The following is a 22607-nucleotide window of genomic DNA, read 5'->3' on the forward strand; positions in this document are numbered from 1 at the left end:
TGGAAATATATTAGTGAAACAAGAAAAAGTTAAGACGGCGGTAATGTTGGTCAACGAGAATGGAGCTGCAGTCATGGAATTCGAGTTTATAGGGAATTATCGTGATCAGATAGAGATAGACAGCTCAAGAGAACAGGGAGAATGGATGAAGATGGTGTCGGTGAGGAGAACTTCGAGAGAACACAGGAAAGAAAGGTTTGTAGATGATAAACCTAATAATTAAAAACCTAATAAGAAAAACTAATCATATTGCAGCGGAGGAAAGATCCAGCGGACGATAGCATTGAAGGCTACCGCCGCCGGTTATAAAAGAAAACGAGGTGGGCAACAGGTCCGGATCGGCCTTCTGATACCAAGACAGAACTACTAGATATTATGATAAAAGAGAATTGTATTATCGAATGAGATAATTTATAGCGACATCATAACTTGGTATGCAAGACTAATACTTGTAAATCAATTCATACTAAATATATCAAACGCTAAATATAACTCTACATACTAAAACTTTCCATATAATATTTGTATACTCTAACACTCAAAGGGCCTTGTTTCCACAAGTCATCAGCTTCAAGGACAGTTTTTCCAGATATCCCCCAACCTTCATGCATGCACGGCATTTCCCCATTGCTTGGCATGTAGTTCTGAAGAACTCTAGATGGTCTAATACTGTGCCGTACTTTGTTTCCAATCAGAAGACCACAACTTCGAACTGATTTCACATCTCCGTCTTCTATATGCATGCGAAACTGGTTTTTAACATCTGTAGGGAGGAACTGGAGATTCAGTGTCTGCCCAAAAGAAAATAAATGTTATTTAATTTGTACTTCATCTAAAAGATGGAAAGTAAATACAAATATTTGTAAGATACAACTAAACATGATTACGTACTAAAAAAAAATGGAAAGCAAATAAAGCACCTTGGTTTGTGCTTTTTCATCTAATTGCTGTTGCGTCTTTGTTACAAATCTTGAGGACAACAAAAAAAAAGAAACAAAAAAATCAGTTACAACAGAAAAGTTAAAGTTAATACTTATATATTCATTATTCAATTATATAAGGGGAAATATGAGAAAACGGAGTGGCGGAATGGAAACTTTAATATATTCATTATCAAAATTTATACTTGTATTTTCAGTTACCACCAACCTATCTAGGTGTAGTATTCACATAAGAAAAAAAAACTCAGTTACATGGGGTGAATAACGAAGTGGCAGGATGAAAACTGAAGTCCTTGTCTCTTATGGGTAGACTCACTCTACTCAAACTAGCCTAGTAGAGGCCACCAATCACATTTTGCAATCAATTTTCCACACCACGCATGCGAAAAAAGAAAAGAAGAGATAATAAAAGGAGAGATACTTACAAAGACGATGCAGTTGATAAGTGCGATTTCTCCAAAACGTCGTATTGTTCGCCACCTTTTTTGTTTGATAATGTAAATATTCCACCAGTAATTAATGTTAATACAGCATCCCTGACTTGATACATATAACAATTTAGTTTCCCCTTGGTGCAAACATACAACACTAAGAGACGGTCTTTCTCAAAAACCAAGAGATGGATTTTCTCCTTAGCTTTTAGAGGAACTGGAAGCTCAATTCCTTCTAACCACTTATTCTTAGAAAGATGGAAGAACCAAAAATGATTGTTCAGCACTGAAACCATTTGGCCTGAAATTATAGGAGACTCAATGTTTTCTGGAGATCTAGCAAATATCTCTGAATATTTAGAAGTTTTACTCCATATCTGTTTTGCTACTCCGTAGGTAACATGTGTACCATCCTCACACCATATATAAATTTCAGCTAAAGATTTCCTGGACTTGGTATACGCAAACGAAGATACCCTTAGAGCAGTCAAACCATCATACTTATCTTTTGGAAAATGGCTAAGAAATGATTTACCAGTCAACGTAAAATGCTCTACCAGACTTGAATTACTGCCTCCCACAATAAAACAATCCGTAGTTGTTGTAGAGAATGAAACATGATTGTATCTTGGTGTTTGGAGGTTAGCTGACTCGGTCCACTTTTTTGTTCTCAGGTTACAAGAAAAGATCTGATTACTTACTACACCGTCTTCTTTTCTTCCGCCATGACAGTGTAGTATTTTAGGGGAATTAAAAGTTGTAGATATACCCTGTAGCTTTTGATTGCATGGTTGAACGGTTTCTAAAACTAAACTATCGTTATCTACCTTAAATAAGATATACCAATTCCTTGTAAGACTATCATCCCAAGTAGATAACATGATTAAATTTTCCTTGACTAATTGTTTCCACGGCATTGCATCAGCAAGCTCCATCTCCTGCAAAAAGTAGTCACCCATCTTAGTATGACAGTGACCAGTTATAAACCCTAATAGGACAAAACTCAAAATTAAACAATCACAATTAGAAAAACTCAAAATTATACAAAACCTAATTCATAACACCACCACAATTCTCTAACTGTAGCCCTATTTTGAAAAAACCCCAAAATTTCCCCTGAACCCTATGTAACATACATGGCAATTAAAGTGTTCATAAATTCAGAACAGATAAAGTCGTCATGTTACAATCCTACAGGCCATAGTTAAAATGATGATGTTAAGCATACAACAGAGAGTCTTCCTCAAGACTCTCATCTCAGTTAGTCAGTCAGTCAACACTAGTCTATAGACTACTTAGTCGTTCCTTTTGTTAGCTATAAACTCGTTCTCAGAGTCAGTAACAATATTTTTGTTTTATCAACAACTCTGTAACTATATCTCTTCATATAAATAAGAGTTCAATCTCCACAAGATTTTAGTGGAAGACATTAAACCAAAAACCTTGTTCTAACTTGGTATCAACTTTTGATCCAAGCCACCTTCCGCTTATCAAAAACAAAACACAATCAAAAAAAAAAAATTTGATCCATCAAAAATGGCAGATACTACAAACACCCTTCGCCAAGTACAAATTCAATATCTTGTAACCTTGAAACATACCAAAACAAATCATCTGCTCTGGAAGGCTCAATTTAAACCTATTCTTAAGGGTCATGATCTCACATGTTTCATAGATGGAACAAAACAAAAACCTGCAAGAACACTTCCAGATGGTGAAACAATAAATCCCGATTTTACTGCGTATGAATCTCAGGATTCATTGATAGTTGGCTGGTTGAATTCAACCTTAACACCTGAAGTCTTAAGCACGGTAGCAAGACTTGACACAGCTAAGGAAATATGGGACAAGTTGGAATCAGAATATGCACCCAAAACCTTTGTTCATCAAATGAACCTCAAGAAGCAGCTTCACAACCTATCAAAAGGTAATAAGACTCTGAAATCTTATTTGACTGATGCTAAAGCTCTTTTTGCTCAATTAGCAGAATCAGGATATATATAGTATCTGCTGATGAAAAGAAGCAAGCCATCTGCAATGGCTTAAATCAAACCTATGATCCGATTGTCACTGCTCTCACTACAATCGAGGGTATGAACATCGATCTCTTTTACTCTCATCTTTTAACATTTGATATGAGGATAGAGCAACAACTAGTCTTGCTGCAGTCACCGTTAGCCAATGTAGCTGTGTCTACCACAGCAACATCTGGTAATAGACAGGACCAAAGGATATATACTGGTCAAGGTTCTCAGTATCAGCAAAACACAAATCAGTCTTTCAGTAGGAACAACAACAACAATTCTTCCCAGCGCAATAACCAGCAGCAATCACAGAATGATACCGGCACATGACCAAAGTGCCAAATCTGCAAGAAAAGAAACCATCTTGCAGATAGATGTTGGTTTCGTTATGAGAAACCTAATAAAAATCAGCAGCGCCAACCAGCTTCTTACATAGCTCTACCTGGAGGCCACCAAGACACCCAATGGGTTACAGACACAGGAGCCACGAATCATCTGACAGCAGACATGAGAAATTTAACTATTCCTCATGAGTATGATGGCACTGAACAAGTGCAAGTGGGTAATGGTAATTCATTGAATATTTCTCATATTGGTAACAGTTCATTTACCAAAAATTCCAGATATTTTTGCTTGAGTAATGTTTATCATGTACCTGAGATCAAGTGTAATTTGCTGTCAGTGTCTCAATTCTGTAAAGACAATGCCGTTTTCTTTGAATTTCACACATCCTTTTTTGTTGTGAAGGACAAGCAAACGGGGCTACCACTGCTGAGAGGACTTGAAAGGAATGGTCTGTATGTCTTGGATGGAGTTAGTGAGCTGGATCATCCAATAAAACCACAGGCAAATGCTGCTTCTAGTTTACCATTGTGGCACCAGCGATTAGGACATCCCATGTTGCGCACAGTCTCAAGAATCTGTCTTCAATTTTCCCTTCCTGTTGCTAATAAAACCTTTGATTATTGTCATTCTTGCCACATCAGTAAGAGAAAGAAATTGTCTTTCTCTCTTAGTACTACTGTTTATGACAAGCCTTTGAGCTTGGTTGTTTCTGATATTTGGGTCTCTCCGCATTTGTCAAGATCAAGTTTTCGTTATTTCCTTTTGATAATGGATGTCTTTTCTCATTATACCTGGGTTTTCCCAATTGTGCAAAGGTCAAATGCTCTAAAAACTTTCATTATGTTTCACAAACAGGTTGAAAATCTAACTGACCATAAAATCAAAATATTTCAGTCAGACAATGCTTTAGATTTTAAGAAGTTCACGTCTTATCTGAATGAAACAGGTATTCAGCATAGATTTTCGTGTCCACACACATCACCTCAAAATGGCCTGGCAGAACGTAGAATTCGTCATGTAACCGAGTCTGGTTTAGCTCTTTTGTTTCATGCAAACATGCTTCATTCCTTCTGGGATGATGCCTTTACAACAACCTATTTTTTGATCAACAGGCTTCCAAAATCCAACTCAGAGTCAAAAACTCCATTATAACTTCTTTTTCAAAAATCTCCAGACTACTCCTTCTTACGGGTTTTTGGTTGTCTAGATTATCCCTGCCTTCGGCCGTATAATGCAAATAAACTTGAACCTAGATCTCTTCCTTGTGTCTTCATAGGGTACAATAGTGCACACAAGGGTTATCTGTGTTTGCATCAGGAAACCAACAGGCTATATATATCGCGTCATGTTCGGTTTGAAGAACAATCATTCCCATTCCAGTCCTCTTGGCAGCAACAAACTCCATTGTCTTGTTCAGGTAATGTACCATCCAGTACAAGTGTTTTATTTTCTCATCCGTTTAACCAATGTAACTCACAAATCAATCAGGAAGATGCTCAATTAGCTCCAGATAATAATGTACCATCACCAGCTGTATCATATGCTCCAGATTCTCCAGATCTCAATGACTCTCCTGCACCAGTGATGCATGTAATAGAACCTGTTTCAGCAAATGATTCTGTATCGTCTAACACTAGCGCAGCTTCGGAAGGTCGTCATACTGATCAACAAGAAGTTGTGGTCCATCCTATGAGAACTCGTGCAAAATCTGGCATTACAAAACCCATTCAGAAGCTATGTTTGACTGCCACTAAGCATCCACTCTTGGGAGAAGACTTCATGGAACCGACTTGCTACTCTATAGCCTGCAAACATCCTAAGTGGAGAAAAGCTATGGATGTTCAGATCAATGCACTGATTCGAAATGGTACATACTCATTGGTACCTTTTGAGGAAGGAATGAATGTTGTCGGGTCGAAATGGGTCTTTCGTGTTAAACAAAATCCAGATGGCAGCATAAGTCATCATAAAGCACGTCTGGTTGCAAAAGGGTTCAACCAACAAGCAGGAGTTGATTATGGTGAGACATTCAGCCCCGTGATAAAACCGTGTACTATACGTCTTGTATTATCTATTGCTGTAATGCATCATTGTCCATTGAAGCAATCGGACGTTGAAAATGCATTCCTCCATGGAAACTTGGAGGAGGAGGTATACATGAAGCAGCCTGCTGGGTACGTTGATCCTAACTATCCGAATCATGTCTGTAGGATGCATAAATCGTTATATGGACTCAAATAGGCTCCGCGTGCTTGGTTTTCGAGTCTAAGAAGCTATCTAGTTAAGCTTAGTTTCGCAGGTTCTATATCTGATAGCTCATTGTTTATTTTAAAAAATCATGACTATGTCACTTATGTTCTCATCTATGTGGATGACATAATTGTCACGGGTTCTAATGCATCAATGATTCAACAGCTGATAGAGTCTCTTGGTTCAGAGTTTTCTCTTAAGGATATGGGGGATTTATCATTCTTCTTGGGTGTTGAGGTCATCAGGAGTGACAATACACTTGTTCTAACTCAGAGAAAGTATGTAACTGATCTCTTGAAACGTACAAAAATGGATGGTGTGAAGCCTGTATCAGACAACATTGTTAGCAACAATATATATATAATTTACCAGCATCAAAGATATTGTTAGCAGACAACATTGTTCAAGAGAAGGCAACAGGAGGTACAACCAATGGTAAAGCATCACCGTCCTAGTTCATGATCTTCTAACAAAGCTGCAAATTAAGTGTTTGTTGCATTCTGCCAACCATATTAAAACTATCATCAGTGGCTCTTCAACAAGAATTTAATCATCAACCAAAGAATAAACGGTTTCAAAATAGGTTGTTAAAATGACAACTAAGAGGCCTGGTCACGAAAAAGAATGCACCTTGTTACTAAGTCCACCGAATCTATCAGCGTGTCTTGAAACAAAAACTTACACCTTGTTTATCTGCAGCTGACTCATCTGATTCATCTGGATCTGAGTCACTAAGGTCTGACTGAAATCACCTGACTCATCTGGATCTAAGTCACTAAGGTCTGACTGAGAAAATGTGTTTGTTTTTTGAGTCAGACCTGACTCAACTAACTGAATTTTATAAGACATGAAATACCCTTGTATAGATTTTTGACCATGAACATTTATCATTACTGAAACATCACAATGGTTTCATAGCCCTCTATCCAGCTTTATTTTTCACGGAGTTAAACATGTATGACATCATGAAACAATAAATTTAAAGTAGATTTATGACCTATCCAATACCTTATGTTCCTGATATGGACATAAATATAACGAAATCACTTGCATAGAAAAGAAAACATTGATGCACAAACTTAATAGGTGTCAAAATATGGACACCATATGACCTAGTACTACAACTATCAATTGGCTTATGCAAGACAACATGCTACCATGGCCATTTCTTGGTTTTCAGACCTTGACAATTTTGCGGACCATGAAAAACAAACCACAAGCGACAACAGATGAACATAATATGCACAATGGCTAATAATTACAAAAACAGTACAATGTAGCTAGAAAAGTCGTGTCAAATATTTTTATTAAAACACTCAAGGTTGCAAGAAAAAAAAACAAGGAAAAACTAATCAAGGGTCAATGAGTACTTGCCTGTATTTCAGTGCTTCCCTACTCTACATAAACTTTTAGCCTTCCCAATCTGTAATGAAATGGAAGAAAAATGTTACGCAAAAGAAAACAGAGAAATGACCACAAAGTTTCATTCCATGTGTATGCAACAGAAGATAATGAACAACTTGAGATAGCGGATACTATATATATAATAATGTTAAATCAAATCCACAAATGCTGTACACATGCCCAGATTTTGCTAAGAAATGGGATCAACTTAAACTCCAAGAATGATAGCATTCAAAAATGAACAAACCAGAAGCAACTTCAGCAAAGTGTAAGCAAAGATAGAGACATACAACAGCTAGAGAAGACTATTAATAATGTCAAAAAGAAAAAAATAAAAAAAGGAGAAGACGATCAATGTACTTGTTAAACTACTTATCCAAATCTATCATATTCAATGATGTCTACATTACTTATCCAGAGCTGAAGTATCCAGTCAAGTGTTATAGAAACATAATATGGCATACATGTAAAAAGACAAAGTTTTCTTCACTTGTAGAACGGAGTTCATAAAAGGGCAAGTACATGGAAAGTGGGGCTTCGAAGCATGTTCTCATTTTCATTCAGGTGGGAGGACACCATTACCAAAAGAAAACAATGACTAAACTAAGCAGTATAAACGCAAGGAAAACTATACACATATATCACAGATCACTCAATAAAATTTATAAATGGGTCTAAATCCTCATCAAATTACATCTACATAAAATTACTTAAATCAGGAACCATTTCATGAATCAGTTGATTATTTCCAATAAAAACAATAATAATAAATGTGGGTTTGACTACAAGCTCCAACACAAGCAGAATAGAAAATGAATATAATCTAAACCCTAAAAATTGACTAGCAGGGTCAAGGGAGTTGGGTGTAGTTGTGTTTTTTCTCGTTAGTCGTGAGGGAGTTCGAGTGAGTCTCTCAAAATTCCCGTTAATCGTGGGAGAGTTTAGAAGAGTCTCCCCAACTCCCTAGAAAACCCCGTTAGTCGTGGGGGAGTTTGAAAAAAACTCTTAAACTCCCTGTTAGTGGTAAAAATTAGAATGATAGGGAGTTTGTTTTTTCTGGGGAGTTCTAGGGAGTTTATAGTGTATTTTTGCCTCACTCCAAATCTCTCAAAAAAGTAGAGATTTTGGGAGAGTCTCTCAAACTCCCTACACTCAACACACAAAACTCTCTCAAACTCCCTATACTCTCTTACACTCCCTCAAAATCCCCAAGATTCAAAATACATTAAACTCCCTCCAACTCACTCGTGGGCTAACCCCCTGTAGATTTCACAACAAAGAAAACCCTAGAATTTCATTACAATCAAAACCAAGCACAAAAAAAACCATGCAATAAAAGTTATACCTACAGTTGATTAAAACATGAAAGAGATCAAGTGAAAGAGGTGGAGGAGATCTGGGGTTTTTAGTTTGGAAGAGATCAGGTGAAAGAGGTGGAGGAGATATGGGGTTTTTAGTTTTTCCGTTTTGCTATCGATCATGTGGAAGAGAAAGCAAAGGTAATGAGTTACGGGGGATGGAAGGGTAATGAGTTACGGGATGGAGGGGTATTACAGTTATTAGCCACGACTCAGAGAGTCAAAGGTATGACTATCGACTCTGCGGCATTTCTACGCCTGGCCAATTTGGTTTGGCATCCCGGCCGAGATGGCCGAGATACCGCCGAAAATATTGGTTTCGGTGCGCGAAGTTCAGCTTTCAAGTCTTCTAAGCCGACCTTGAGACTCTATCTTCCCGACCTATATGAACTCCTACATTAGTTGGCGCTATCTGATTATAGATTTTTCGTGGTTGTAATAATAGTGGTTATAAAATAGGGTTCTTTTCAGACTTGTGAAAGCAGAGTTTTTTAGATTTAATAAAAATTATATACACAAAAATATTAACAATGGTGCAAGAGGTACTGGGGTTTAGGATTCCACCGAATTCATTTCTTAAGGTTCAAATAATGATTCTTTTAACAATTATAGCTCAGTAAATATATAAAATATATTGACTCTTATTTTTTCCAAGATAAATTCTCCAAATATTAGATGTAAATGTTAAGCATGAGGCATCAAATCATCTAAGCTAAGCATGCCGCATCAAATCAAATGACAACTAATTTTTTCAAATCATAATTTCAATTAAACTTAGTGCAAAAGTCATGAGAAGAATTAAATATAATTACCCAAGTGTGAAATAAGGCTTCCTCCATCACCCCAGTATTGGGGTTTAGCTCATCATAGTAAAAATGCTCTCAAAATATTTCATTGATGCTCAAAAGTGTTTTACAATGAAGAGAAATACAAGAAATTGATGTAAAACAGAACTCTGCGACCCACAGAAGGCGTCCAGAATCAACGACAGAGCTGAGGTGCTGTTGTCGTTGAAGAACTACGACCCACAAATCACAGTCGATGTTGCTGTTGATAAACGACTGCTGCTGCGAGTCCGTTCTTCGTGTTCTTCAGGCGTGTTAATGGCAGCAGCAGCAGCAGCAGGTAACTTCTCTGCAACTCCTCCTGCGCCTCTCTGCTCGCCTCCAAACCTCCCCAAAACTCTCGACAACCCTTCTAATGTACCTAACAGACCCTTTTATACTCAACAGGAGCATCGAATCTCGCCATAACTTCACATAATTCTCATTAAACCCGCTGTCCAAAAATAAACGATAGTTACCATTTTTAGAAGATTTTCACGTCAACTCTCTCCCTGCACGCTCCCAATTTCCTTCTCCACGCCTCAGCACTCTTCCTAAGCTAGCAGAACTCCCCCATGCACGCTCTAACTCCAATTATTCTTGCTTACAGTGCGTGTTGCTCTGTTTTGGTTTGGTGAATCGAACCAGGAATTCTAGCCAAATTTGATCAAACCCGATGCCCAAAACATGTTCTCTATGCCATATCACATCTCTATTCCAAAATTCAGCCATTGAATCGACGTAAAACTACTTCATTTCTTCGATCGAAAATCTCCTGAACTGTGAACAATTTTCCCGCCAAAAATCAAAATTTGAATTTTGAAGAAGACTGCCCCCTATCCGTCTCTGGAGTGCAAATAGCAAATGCCCAACTGAGATGCCCCTTAGTAATTGGGTTTCCCCTTAACCAAAATGAGAGTCCGAATAACACTTGTCCTCCGGGTGCCAAATTCAACGTTTCGAGCCAAATTTTTCAAAAATGTTTATTTCCTAAAAATACATAAAAACACAATATTAGTACAAAATTAGAGTTCCAACAATACGGACATTGAGGACAAATTAGACACAAAAATGTGTCTATCACTATCGAAATCTCATACGAAAGAAAGATACGAACTTGATAAATGTAAATTGAAGAAATATCTTTTTATATCATCAAAATGAGAAGCTTTTTCTACATCCATTTTATCTACTAAAGTTTTATCCGGTATGGCGATATTTTCGATATTTTACCGATATTTGCCGATATTCACCGAAATATTGTATATCGAACCCCGGCCGATATTCACCGAAATCTAATATTGATTACATTGTACCTGACTCAATAATGCCCGAGTTAGGGATTGCCTCTGAGTCAGATCGCGGGTCAAGGTTTGTCAACAAAATGAAACTAAATGGTCTGACTACTGACTCAACATGATTCAGGAGTTGACTCAGACCCAGACGTCGAGTCAGCTGCAAACAAACAAGGTCTTAGTAGAAACAACGATTAGAAGGGAAGAAAAAAACATATTACAGTAACCATAAAGAATGACAAAGGGCTTAATAAAGCAAGAAAAACCTAACCTAATAAACTTCATCGGTAAAACATCCACATCAGTTACCAAATAAAACCTTAAATCACTCATGAAGTTACCGTAGAACCTCAATTAAGGTTCAATGTGGATTTGGGAAAACCCTAATCTTAAAATTCTCAATTTCATGTACCCGAATCTCTTTTATCTTCCTTAGCGTTGCTTCCCTACCTCTCTTTCAAAAGTCGATAAAACCCTAACTTCATAAGCCACAATTTTCAAAAACACTAACAAATTCAATTATATTAGCGTAGCATCATAATACTCACACTCAAGAGTTGAACCTCGAAACCAAATGTCGAATGATCCGGTGTCAACAAAAACGGACGAACTAAAGAAGTAGTAACAGGGACGTTCCTGAGAAAAAATTTATCCGCAAAAATCCTTTTTTATGCCCCAAATTTTATTTTATTTTTGTTGCATCACTATATAATAATGAAAGATAACTATTTTGTTATAACAATATATAAACAAAATACTTACAAATTTTGTGGAAATATTTTTCTTAGGGGAAAAGTCGGGAATGCAACAAATCACCCTAAATTAATCAATAACAAGATTACAATTACAACTAGATTTGTGACCGGTCCTTTATAACTTGGTGTGTGCAGGCTTCGCTCTTCCCCGTGGTTATGCATTTTTTATTTGCCCCGTCTCGTGGCGATGCATCTTTTATTTGGTGTGTGTGGGGCTTTGCCCCACCCTGTGGCGTTGCATTTTTGATGTGGTGTCGCACCGTGAATACATCATATAGGTGAAGAAAAGATAGGAAATATATGTAGATTTTATTTACTTCATCCTTTTATTTTCTCGGAAACTATGTGTGAAGTATGTCGTTCTTTTTTTTCTTTATATATTAATTTGGAAAAAGAGTCATAATATATATTCGACTTCCGTGTTGAATTTGGTCTATAAAATTTCAAACACACAAAGTTAAGTCTTTCTTTTAACTTTATAATTTTTAAATCAATTATATGTTGCCAAGTGTCTTTATCATTATTCTCATTAGCAAAAGGCTTATTTCGACCAACAAAAACCAAGAATCTCCTTACCATGAATTTTATTTGTCCATGCCATTAAATTTTTCTTTAGATATATTTTCCACTTATTGTACTTTGTGTATTGTCTAATCAAGGTGTTCAAGTAGATAGTTAGATGGCCAAATATTCGATCTTTGGCGGCTAACATTTAATCATCTGCAGGTAAAGTGGTTAAGCGGTTGTGTTCGTTGACATGTATTCCTACAGTGTTGGCTAGTTTGATTTTTGCGGACCATCCAAAAGACATATATCACATTTATCCAGATACATTCTACTGTCGTCTAAAACAAGGTAGCAAAAAAGTGCCCATATTAATTATTTTTTTTTGTCTTATGGGAAATTACCAAATCCAAATCCAAATCCAAAGTTTTTTTCAGTAGTAAGTACCGGGTCGTTAGAGAGTAATCTCATAAATGTACGACATAGTTTTTACGCCGGTCTGTCGACCCTTGCACAACCCGCATTATGGCAGGTGAAAATACTTCACGCTGCACACCCCGCGAATTGTTTTTGTTTTGGACCGGATGACAATTAATCCCCGTTTAAATGGGATCCATTAATATATGTGGACTACTTACATCATGTCCTTGTTACAGAAGCTACTGGGTGTCCCCTTCACAATTTTACCTACTGCAGCGTTATAGGAGGATTCCCCCCTTTCACAATCTGCAGGTTTCATTTACGTGTTCGCGGGTTTAGGGGCAAAGGAAACAAATGAAATCGACAGGAAGAAAAGAAGTGGGTTGTTAGTCAGCGTTCCTGAAACCTACCTCTTCCACGTGGATCACCGCTCTCCATGCTTGTCTGTCCAACGCCTGCTCCGGTGATAATTTTTCTCATGTCTTTCTTTACCAAGTCATCCCACGTTAGTTTCTGCCGGCTCTCCGTTTTCGTTTACGGAAACTTACCATCATGTGATAATTTGGAAAGGATACAAAACCATTGAATTATTTATTGAACAAAAAATATAATCCATAGTGGGTCACTGATATAATAATGAACATGTATATAGAACAACCCTGTTATAGGTTCAACAAGTTTTATTAGAGGGACGACATGTCATGGGATAAAAAGGATCATTACATGGTAATTTCAAGTGCCCCTTATAAAAAAATTTGAAAAATGACTAATTAACGCTTACATTGTTTAGTGTTGATAATCTAGTTTAGTGTTAATGATTAAGTTTTACTTCAATCTACTTTATTAGGGAAAACGGTGTTTTTCTACATTCACGGTCATCTACAATTTGGATATATAAAGGACGGTGATTAGGTGTGTTTTTCCATGGACTGATCTACATTTTGGGCATATAATTAACGGTCCAAATTAACCCGTTTATTGACGGTGACTCTAGTTACTCGCATTTCTCAATGTAATATGTTTCTCTTCCCATTATTTTTCTTCACATTACTTCGCAGTGGATTCCCCTCCATAGGCGTTACGGTTCGGCAATTAATGTAAGATTAAATCTCCTTTTATGAATGAAAAAAAGATTTTTAGAGCGTTATGATGCAGGCTGTTTTCAAACAAAAGGTGTGTTCCATTCTTTTATACTGATAGAAAGTGCAGATTTATAAAGGTATGTTCCATTCTGATTTTGGTATATTCAAAGTTAGGGTTCTTCGTTCCCCATTTTTTATACTGATAAAAAGTGCAGATTTTTTTTTTGAGATGCTGTCATTTTTATTAATTCATAGATAGATGAGTATATATGTATAATAAAGCTTTTATTGGTGATGATTTTTGTTTAGGTAAGAATTTTTGGGAAGGTAATCTTTTGATTGTGCTGATGAGTTTTTCTTTTTTCTCTTTTAATCTATGCAGTAACAATCTGAGCAACAGTTTTAAAGACTACAATTCTAACCTGAGCAACATATTTCTGACGGGCTGGTCATGTAAACTACCTATCCTAATAACTAAGACAATTGTTGATTGGTGTGCTCCATATAGCAGCTAAGATTTGAACATTGTGTGAGTTTTAAATAGTAGCAAACGCTTTAAACATGAGACAAATTTTGTAATGCTTGCACCTAATTTAAATTCCGAGGTGCGTGAAATCGTAGAGACTTTTTTCGCGAGATAGATAAGCGAAAGCCAACACAGGATGTTTTCAACAAATTTGGATAGGCAATAAAAATACTCGGAGAATAATTATTTTGTGCAGGTGTAGTACTCACGGCTACGTCAGGCGTCAGCCATTGCAGCAGAAGATGGAGGGAAAATGTGATCTTGCTCAAGACGTGTGTCACCAAGTTTCTGATACAAGGTTTGTGGATAATTTATTTCGGAGGGGGTTGGTCTGGCAGAATTTGATAAGGCAATGGAGTCGAGAACTTTGAGATGGCTTGGTAGATGGACCGACTACACTACTGCGAAAAAATAATTAAAAAGTGAGATGGCTAACAAGAAGCAAAGGGTAAGTTAGTGCTAAATCGTTTATAAATTTCTTTGATTTTTTATTTGTATGACATGTAGTCTTGTTTTATGTGCAGTGAAGAAATTCATATCTCACATAAGATTTTGTTCTCATACGATGTCTACTCATACACCATATCACGTGGAAACCAACTTAGAATAGAAGCAGTGAAAGTGATATTTCATTATGTGATATATTTAACTTCAGAGGAATGTCAATCCTAGAAAATTAAAGAAACAACTTACTTGTTGTTTACGCTAAGGCAGAATTCGTGTCTGCAGTATTGTTGACTATGGCAATTAGATGAATTCCCCTAGGCGTCAGTTCACTGTCATGAACTAAAGGTTCCTTTGGTTTTGGGCCTTTTGGCTAACTATACCATAATATTTCAAACATTATGCCTATAAACATTTAACATGTTGTTGCTTTGCTGCGGTAAATAAGTTATTGAACCTAACAAGAAGCGTCCTTGCAGATGTGTTAAAGCTCTATAGGTGAGTTTCCTTCTATATGTCTTAGAGTTGTGATATATATATATATATATATATGCTTAGAGTAATTAACATTTCTAATCTATTAGGTACTCTAGGTGCTCCTATTAAAGCGCAATTTAGATCATAAATGGTCTAGACGTTGCCTAATCTATTAGGTCGGCCACTGAATGCTTAGTCTATAAATGGCTGAAATGCCATCCGGTACTGATTTAGCGTATCTTCTGCCGCGTCCCTTGAAAACGTTAATGCCTCTACTGACACCCACCTTTACTCGATAGATTAGTAGTCGTTACTTCATGAATGTACAAAATGTTTCCCATAACTCTGAGAATGTTAATGCGTCTTAGATTGTTGTAGATGATTATAAGTGCAACTTTCCACGCACAATGATACTCAATATAGTTTACATTGTCAAAATAGCAGTAGTATATGGGTACCTTTTCTATATCGGACAATAATATGGGTACCTTTTATATTGCACAACTTCCACATTTCGTATTATCATTTTTGTAATAAGTGAATGGTTGGGTATTCTGAGTAATGAATTGACTTTGGTTGATTATTTTATTAATGAGATCGTCACAGTTATTAGGGGTTGTTAATACCATAGAAGTGGTTCCTCACACATTTTGCAAGCTTGTTCGAAATACCTTAGCATATTTGATCAGGGAAGATGCAATTACTCTTGCTCCGATGAAAACTGGGCGACATGATTCTGATGCATTCTATGTATGCATTGCAGGGTCCATGGACCCTACTGATTAAGAAAAATGATTAAAATAATAAAATGATTAAATAAGAAAAATGATTAAAATAGTAAAGCGGAGCCATGGACCCCTAATGAGCATAATTGAAGCAAGAGTAGAGCCCTAAATTAAATTTGAAATGATTCAAATGAATATTTTTGGATAAAGCGTGTCTTATACTGTGTTTTATTGGCTGACCAAATTTTTTGTTTTTTTCATGGCTCATAGGTATCGACTGTGTCAGATCAACTTGGGCTGCAAGATATCGGTGCTCTTGCTGGTGATTTTAGTGGAGACTTGGTTTTTTATGATTAACTTTTATGTTTGCATATTAATTTGTTCCGTAAAGTTAAGCTTATTAATGTGCTGCCTAAAGGTGTATTACTTAAAATTGTGGAGTCTTCGCCATATGATGCAGTGTATAGTCTTATTAGGATTATTGATTTAGGTAATGTCGGGTATTGAATTGTGTCCTTCCAAATATTTCAACATTTATATATAGTTTCATAGTTATGACCTGCTTTTCGAAGGATGGTTGTCGCTTTTTTATTGTTGTTACATTTGTAGACCCTGAATAGTTTATAGTACATATTATGAACTGGGCAACATATATAAATGAAACAAATTTTTAAATTTTGTGAAGTAATGACAATAGCAATGTTTCTCTACACTGATCTACAGAACAAATCAGAATTTGTTCTAATAGGAAATATGTCGAAAGACGTTGAGAAGACACCCGTCGAGAGCCAAGGTTTCACAATAACAGACCAAAGCCCGTGCTCTAATTAACTCTAAATCAAAACAAAATCATATTTTAGAGTTTTTTAAAAATAAAAAAAATTTAGAGATGGTAGAGATGTTTTAACCCAAAGTGAAGGCCAATCTCAATCAATTGAAGAAATCATTAATACAAAACAAAGCTAGGATAAGTTTACCTTTGTTAGTGGTGGTCAGGATTTGTGGCGTTAATTCCAATATTATGAATGAAAAAAATTATGACAGGGAGGTTCAAACTCATGACCTATTTTGTCATAAGAGTGGCCTCTAACCACTGTTCCACCTTGGTTGGAATTAATAGAAAAGATAAATCAACGGTGGTGGTTTGTTCAACTTAAATATCATAATTGCTTTATTAATTAGTGTTTCACTAATTGCACATAATAAATAATCTATTCATTATAAAGTGTTTTATTAATTAGTGTTTCACTAATTGCTCATAATTCTTTAGTGTTTTCTTGATGTGGGATTTCTCGAAATTTGGTTCGAACTCATCTCCATAGTAGAGGTGTACTTTTGTTTCTGATTCAGCTCGGAGATTATAATTATAGTCTGCAAACGCAAACAGGAGACCGATTTTATTATTGCCGACGAGCTTTCTCCATGTTCTGCATACTCGTTTGCTCTGTAAGGTGGGTTCAATGGGTGACCGAGAAAGTATGTTGTCTATGATATTTGTGGGAAGTTTCTCCATGAAGATGATTTTGGTTCAAAAGCTGCACGATATTATTTCTCAACTTAAAAACCCTAATGTTGTTAAACCCTTGGGTACATACTATAGTCCCTTGGACCCTTTATATACTGGAAAAAAACGGTTCAGTCCAAAACCCCCCGAAAATTAACAGATTAGTCCATCTCGTTCCAACTAGGAACAGATTAGTCTAGAAAATGTATAAAGACACTGCTAACCTCCACACGTGTTTTATAAACACACGTGCAACGAGTGGAAACTGTTTTGTAACTGACACATTCAACGTGGATGTGACACGTTTGCTCAAAAAAAGAAATTGTACGACAAACTTTTAAATAATATAAAAATAATTAAAAACAATCTATCTTTTAAACTGCTCGTCCAAAATCGACAAACTTTATATATTTGGAAAGTATTTTCTGAGAGCTACAAAAAGAGTACACATATGACTATATAATTTACATTTTAAAAAAATTAATTTACATTTGTGTGTACAATTATGTACACCGCTGCAAAGATCCAAAAAAAATCCAATTATGCCAAACTGCCATCCTAGTCCGCACAGACAAAAAACTATCAACCATGCCAAGCTCCAGTTGGATAACATCTAGATTTGTAGAGGTAAGTTTAGCAGATAACCTGCATCGAGGAAAAAACAATGAACATAAGAAATCGCAGCTTGAAAAGAAAGTGATTATCCTTTCACCAACATCCACATAAGAAATAAAGCAAAAAATGATCAAAATAAAAAGTTAGTCGGTTTATGGTTAGAGACATAATCCATGTGGGCATTACTACACAAACTTAATATTGCTTCGAAATATCCCAGTACAGTGGTTCATTGCACTTTACTGAAAAGGAGATTACTAACATGCACAACATTAATCATACTCACACCCATACCTACTTTTTCATGAGAAGTATATTGGTGCATCAATATATTCATCCATGTGAAACATTCCTAAAACCAATCCTTCGTAGCCACAAACAAACCTACTTTTTCATTGAAAATACACTGGTGCACCAATGTGTACACCCCTGCAAAACATGCATAAAATCGATCATTCATATTCACACTCGGGCACACTTTTTCATGGGAATTATACAGGTGCAACAATGTGTACACCCCTGTAAAACATGCAGAAAAACGATCATTCATAACCACACACAAACCTACTTTTACATGGGAATGACAGAGGTGCACCAATACGTACACCGCTTCAAAACATGCATAAAGATTATCATTCACATCCACACACAAACCTATTTTTTCATGGGAATTACTTCCCACGGGTGCACCAATATGTACACCGTTGTAAAACAAGGGAAACCTACTTTTTCATAAGATTTACACAGGTGCACCAATATGTACACCCCTGTAAAACATGCACAACCCCAATCATTCATATTAACAATCAACAAGTGTACAACTATATACACATTAACTATCTACATGTGTATAATTATGTACACATTAGGAATCAATATGTTATTTCATTAAACGAAGGTTGTACTTATCAAATTTAACTAAGAAAGCCTAAAGCACACAATCATGTTATTAGTTAGGACCAATATTGACGTAGGAATCATCAAGGGAACCAAAGTATACAACTAGAATAAATACATTGCACCGCGTTGCATCATCTTGTACAATTATATACACAATTATATACACGCCTACAAAATGATCCGGTCTTTCCATGTCTCCCCCTGAGTAAACACCACATATCATATTAAAGATGTAAACAGAAAATAACAATTAAATCTAAAATAAAAGATTCTTGTATAGTAATAAGCATGTTTACAATTATGTACACATCAATAATTAACACATATATGATTATGTACACATTAATAATCAATAGGTGTACAACTATGTACACATATTGTCTACACGTCTATCCAAAACATATATACCCAAATGATCCTATCTTTCCATGTCTCTCCCAACTATCATTAATGGCCAAAGAGAACTTACTGCTAATGTTCCTGCGGACATAATAACAATAAATTGAAGGGCTGAACAGTAAAAAGCTTCAGGACAAGTAACAAAGAGTTTTAAATGGAGTTGATGTTAATGTGTACACACTGTTCGTTTATGAACATAACTGAAAAGTGGTCAAAACATAGAGATTTATTAACACAAACCTAAATGTAACAAAGAAAAATAGTCACCCAAGAGCTAGGTTTTACTCACATCAAAAGATAGAAGTTGGAGCCACACCAGAAATGCAAGGTTAAAGTGATAGTACATGGGACACCTGAAAACAAATAAAATTTTACATAAGCCCTATTGTTAAAAATTTATCATCTTAAAAATCCCCTATTGTTAATAAGATAATTTACTTCTGTCACTCACGTCAAGCACCAATACTATCACTTGTCCTTGCAGAAGTAGCATCCGAAATTACTTGAGCTAAACAATTTGACAAAATTTCCTTAACCCAAGACCCTATTTCTAAAGCTACCATGAATCTTTCACATTAATGACAAGAAGTCATGGATCTCCACATGTGTACCAGTTTGTACACCCCAATTATTTACGCAAGCATAAGCTTATGAAGTCGTTTCTTTCACATGTACACCCTAATTATTTTGTGTACCAGTTTATACATCCCATTAATATACCCCAAACATAAACTTATAGTCATTTTACGAAAAATAATATTGCAGGAACCGTAAAATTCAATAAAAATATAGATTTGATAGGATCCATAAAAATCAAATACCTACATACTAAACTCACCAGCTTATAACCTGGTGTGATCTTGAGGTTGTGTCATTTAAGGAAGTTACACCCACTTTCCTTTTAGATGCAAATAAAAATAGTGGTAAATACGACAAACTTGTATATTGCCAGATTATTACAAGTGTAAGTGTAATGCTAGTTGAGCTTATATACCTACACAAAATATTAATTAAGCTCCTTAAATGATCATTGCCCCTCACTACTTTTTCAATCATCTATTCAACGATAGTCCCTTTCTACATTCAGAATAAAGGATAGAAAATGGTCATGTACAAAAAGAAATAGTGTTTTAAACTTTCTCAGATAGTATCCTAAAATTGGTACAAATCCATATTTGGTATCACAATCATGAACAAGCAGGTACACAAGTTTTAATTAGTACTTGAAACATTCTAAGAACTACTCAATCTTGTAACAACAGTAATAATAAGAAACTTCAAAATGAACCATCGTATACCTCAACATCTCCGGTTTTGATTGTAGCGGAAAAAATAATCCATATAACCCAACTTTCCTGAAATTTCAAGTACTCATTTATAACTTTACCCGAAAATTCATAACATAATATATATAGAGAAGAAAAAAAATCCGAGGACTTTAATTCCATTCTACATAAGGAAAAAAAAAAGATGATTCTTATTTTCCGATCGAGAGCTAGAATTAAGAATGAAAATCTACTGTATAATTTGAGGAAGAAGAAAAAACCTTCTAATGCTTCTTCTCAATCTCCTTTACGTCTATGTTTTATTTAATTTCTCCTTCAAAATTTCGAAGACCCAATCCAATAGTTCATTTTTGCGAAATCTCCAATGAAATTGTTGAACTGATATATTTGGTTACCCTATCTATTGGATCATATTTTTTTATGATCAATTGTAATAGAAGCAGACGAAGGGAAGGAGGTAGAATAACAAGAAAACCTAGATCTATTTTCTCTGCAACTGATTTGTTTCTCTCTCTACAAAACATCAAAAACATTAAAAGGATATTTAGGGTAATAACAATAACTGAATTTTTCTGGATCTGTAATATTTTGGACTAACTCGTATAAAAATGGATTAAAATGTCACCGTATTTACAAATTTGAATTAACGAGTACCAGGCCTAAGATGGTAGGACTAAAGCGTCCAAAGCCCACCAACTTTGAGACTAAACGTCAATTTCTACTTCTATATATATAGATAGAGGTAACTTAGTGTTATACGTAGAAAGATCAACTTGCCATATATGGACCGATCCACGTAGGGGCCAAGAGCCATAGTCGGACATGCATGTTATTTCATTATAGCTTTATGCTTTACCATCGGGATGTCCCGAAGTTTCAATTTTGCAAAAGTATTCCATAAATACTTTGACATAGAGAGGAACAATATGTACGTACATATGAAGGTGATGTTGTGTAAAAGCTTTTGTTAGTGTAATACTGTAAAACATTAGATGTCTAGTACAAGAACTCGGTATGCGTTGTCTGCACCCCTACAGTCCAGGTGACAAACAAACACATTGTTCATGTGTACATGCAGAAAACTGATTAACAGTAGTTAGTTGCGAATCTTGCAGTAACTGAAGACCCATAAGAAATGTAAAACTGATCAAGGCCAGTTGTAAAATTACGAGAGTTGTTATAATCATATTAGCACATTTGCCAACCCCTACAACTTATTAAAGGCGATCGTATGAAGGCATAATAAGGTTAATAAAAAGGTTTAAATAAAATTAGCATTCCAATTAGAAATTCCTTCAAGCACGAAAAACAAGTAGACGTCTATTAATAAGAAATTATATGTTTCTGGACCAACGAGCTAACTTTGAAGCTTAATGGATGGATATTGAAGCAAAATCACATAGAAGGCTAGTAAATGAAACTAATTAACAAAGGCGCAACCGCTTTTCTACCCTCCTCCTTTTACTCCGTACAGTTAAGCTATTATGTCTTAGATCTTCTAGCGAAACAAGCGTGTTCATGTGAGGAATTTCCTGAAGGCATGATAAAACAATACCATTGCCATCCCAATGCTTAGTTAAAGTTGATGTATTATTGTCATAGCAGTATAGCTTCTCTCTTTTGTGCCACAATAGAACTTCATTGCTCTTTGTAATTGTGAATGGCTTGTAATCGTAGATCCCCTCCGACTGTTTAATTTTTATACTAAAGTCTCTACTCCAACTCCAACTGTGGTCGTAATACTCTCCTCGTGTCACTCTGGCTCGCAGTATCCTTATAGGCCTTCCTGTATCCGTGATCCTTTTCTTTAACCCCCATATATCTAGGGTTCGAACACAAACTCTATAATGAATGACACACAAATTCACCCCTAACAACATAAGTCTAAAACTGTCAGGTCCCTTGGCATAATCAAAAGTAGGTAATGAGACGTACTTGATCTTCTCATTTACCAGATCGAAGGCGACAATCTGATACATATGTTGTGCTTGCGGACTTTCTCGCCAGCCCAGTGAATTGCTCCATTAGCAAAGATGCCAGACGAAAAGAATTCGTAAGGGATTTTTTCTTTTGCTCACCACCTACTTTAAAAACATAG

At 35.8% G+C, this 22607-nt stretch overlaps 2 long non-coding RNA genes across 2 annotated transcripts; both read right to left on the bottom strand.

Moving 5' to 3' along the window:
* Window positions 1-719: 719 nt before the first annotated feature.
* On the bottom strand, window positions 720-1467 carry LOC113340744. The gene is made up of 3 exons (XR_003355629.1): window positions 1367-1467; window positions 921-969; window positions 720-791 (listed from the first exon to the last, which is right to left on the bottom strand). It is a non-coding gene; the product is annotated as an uncharacterized LOC113340744 (long non-coding RNA).
* A 16220-nt stretch (window positions 1468-17687) lies between these two features.
* On the bottom strand, window positions 17688-21187 carry LOC113340743. The gene is made up of 4 exons (XR_003355628.1): window positions 20770-21187; window positions 20522-20578; window positions 19513-19576; window positions 17688-17954 (listed from the first exon to the last, which is right to left on the bottom strand). It is a non-coding gene; the product is annotated as an uncharacterized LOC113340743 (long non-coding RNA).
* Between the last annotated feature and the right edge of the window lie 1420 nt (window positions 21188-22607).

This window comes from Papaver somniferum, unplaced genomic scaffold (genome assembly GCF_003573695.1).
Source record: "Papaver somniferum cultivar HN1 unplaced genomic scaffold, ASM357369v1 unplaced-scaffold_23, whole genome shotgun sequence".
Classification (NCBI taxonomy): domain Eukaryota; kingdom Viridiplantae; phylum Streptophyta; class Magnoliopsida; order Ranunculales; family Papaveraceae; genus Papaver; species Papaver somniferum.